Source organism: Tachyglossus aculeatus, unplaced genomic scaffold, assembly GCF_015852505.1.
Source record: "Tachyglossus aculeatus isolate mTacAcu1 unplaced genomic scaffold, mTacAcu1.pri SUPER_30, whole genome shotgun sequence".
NCBI lineage: Eukaryota > Metazoa > Chordata > Mammalia > Monotremata > Tachyglossidae > Tachyglossus > Tachyglossus aculeatus.
In genome coordinates, this window is record NW_024044837.1 from 3,216,085 (window position 1) to 3,218,615 (window position 2,531).

A 2,531-nucleotide genomic window follows, 5' to 3' on the forward strand; every position below is an offset into this window, starting at 1 on the left:
TCTTCATCTACTGTCACTTCTGACTTGTCCTTCTCCTCCTTCTCCTCCTCCTCCTCCTCTTCCTCCTCTTCCTCCTCCTCCTCCTCCTCCTCCTCCTTTTTGTCCTCCTCCCCATCGTACGTGTCCTGTTCCCAAACCTCAGACAGTTGGACAGGCACCCTGCTTCCCTCTGGGGAGTCTCCTCAAGATGGAGGGAATGAACACTAGCTTCTGAGGGAAAACTGACATCCAACTTGATGTCATCAAGCAGCAACTGGAGTTTCACCTCCAGACAGGATCAACTGGCCACAAACTGTTCCTCCAAAGAGAGTCCAGGAGTCACTTAGCCTGCTGCTGCCCCCGTGTGGAGACTGGGAGAAGGGAGGAATGGCCCTGTCCCAGAGTCCCAGCCTGACTTAGAAAAGTCGTGAGCTGCAACTACTCTCAGACAGCCATAAGTATTCCTCCCATAGCACCCAGGACCTGAAAACCAAACTCCTTTACTCTGAGGAAAGCTTCCCCTGCTGTTCGCCTCCTTCAGTCTCTTCTGGTCAAAAAGAGGAGACCAGATCCAAAGCTTATTCAGAGCATGCCCAAGATCCAGATACTGCCCTCCTAGAGAGCCTGTCCCAGGGCTCGGCATCATTTCCTACTCCATTTCTCCATCCTTCTCTCCATCTTTCTCAGCCTGCTTGGCCTCCTCTTTCTGTGGATGCTCCTGCAGTGTGACAGACATCCTGGCTCCCTCTGATATCTCCCCTGATGAGGAAAGGACAAAACAAATGAAGATGAGGACCAGGATCCGGCAGGATGACTTTGAACAGCCACCTGAGTTTCAACTGTTGAAAAAGCCCTTGGAGAAGCACAGGGATCTTCCCCAGATAATACACAAACCTCAGATTCTGCCCAAAGGTGGGGACCGAGAGAGGGGAGAGGTGGCCTGGTCCCTGAAGCCCAGTCAGATAAGTGGGAGTCGTGGATGGCCAGAAGCCTGTCTGTATGACCCGATCACCCTCCTGGAGACCAACATCAGGCAGAAATACCTGGTGTTCCTTCTGGGTCTGCACGACCCCATATAGACCCATCCATGTCAGTGATAGGGGAAGGAAGAACCAACTTGGCCTTATCCCTAATCCCGACTTGAAAGCCTGGCACCGAGGGCACATTGAACATGATGTGAGCTCTGGACATGGATCTGTCCCTCTAGTGGCTCCCCAGGTATTGATCCCTGAGCCCAAAGTTGCTACCTGCCATGGTGGCAGCGGCTGGAAACTGGGGTCTATAAAGCCCTTGACATCCCTCAGTTAATATCTAAAATAAAGCCTCTGTGTGGTTTGTTTTGTCTTTCTTTACGAAATGACAGCAGGATCATCGGCTTTCCTCCATTCAGCCCCCCTCTTCTGCCACGTTCCCAAGCTGGGCAGGTAGTGCTACAGAGTCGGGGATGGGCAGAGGCAGGGGGTGAAAGGGAAGATAGGAAGCAGTGTAGAGCTAGCAAGGTCCCTCAGTGAGGGCAGGAGTCAGATGATCTGTGCCGAGTGGGTGAGTGTTCCACAGAGCACTAGGAGGGAAACTGCGGACACTGCCTTCCAGTATAAACTACATAGAGCAGGAGCCAGAAGAGTCAGCTGTCTCCAGCACTTGACACTTGACTAACACTATCCTTCCAATGTCCAGAAAATGTCCCAGAGAATGTTAATAGTAATAATCATGGTATTTGTTAAGCACTTACTATGTGCCAAGCACTGTTCTAATCGCTGGGGTAGATACAAGAAAATCGGGTTGTCCCACGTGGGGCTTACAGTCTCAATCCCCATTTTACAGATGAGGTAACCGAGACAAAGAAGTGAAGTGACTTGCCCAGGGTCACACATCAGACAAGTGGTGGAGCCGGGGTTAGAACCGACATTCTCTGACTCCCAAGCCCATTTCATTTCCAATAAGCCACGCTGTTAATTCATTTATTCATTCATTCAATCGTATTTATTGAGCACTTACTGTGCGCAGAGTACTGTACTAAGCACTTGGAAAGTACAATTCGGGTTCCTTCTGTTCCTTCTGCTATAGTCATGGCTGTACTCTAGATGGCCTGAGCAACAGCTGGGGGGAGAAGCAGCATGGCCCAGTGGAAAGACTGCGGGCTTGGGAGTCAGAGGTCATGAGTTCAAATCCTAGTTTAGCCACTTGTCAGCTGTGTGAACTTGGACAAGCCACTTAACTTCTCTGTGCCTCAGTTACCTCATCTGTAAAATGGGGATTAAGACTGTGAGCCCCATGTGGGACAACGTGATCACCTTGTATCCCCCCAGCGCTTAGAAGAGTGCTTTGCAAATATTAAGCACTTAACAAATACCATCATCATCATTATTATTATTTTACCAGCCCCATCACCGCCAGACTGTTAAACTCTAGGCTTTGTGTTTCATGTTGCTTTCGGGCTTCTAATATCATTCATTAAGCATTCATTAATTGTATTTATGAAGCATTTACTCTGTGCAGAGCTCTGTGCTAAGTAATTGGTAAAGTACCATAGAGATAGTAGGCAATGATCC

The 2,531-nt window shown here is 49.3% G+C and overlaps 1 pseudogene; it reads left to right on the plus strand.

Annotated features, from left to right (window-relative positions):
* Positions 1-366: 366 nt before the first annotated feature.
* On the plus strand, positions 367-1,058 carry LOC119921797 (annotated as a pseudogene).
* Positions 1,059-2,531: the final 1,473 nt, after the last annotated feature.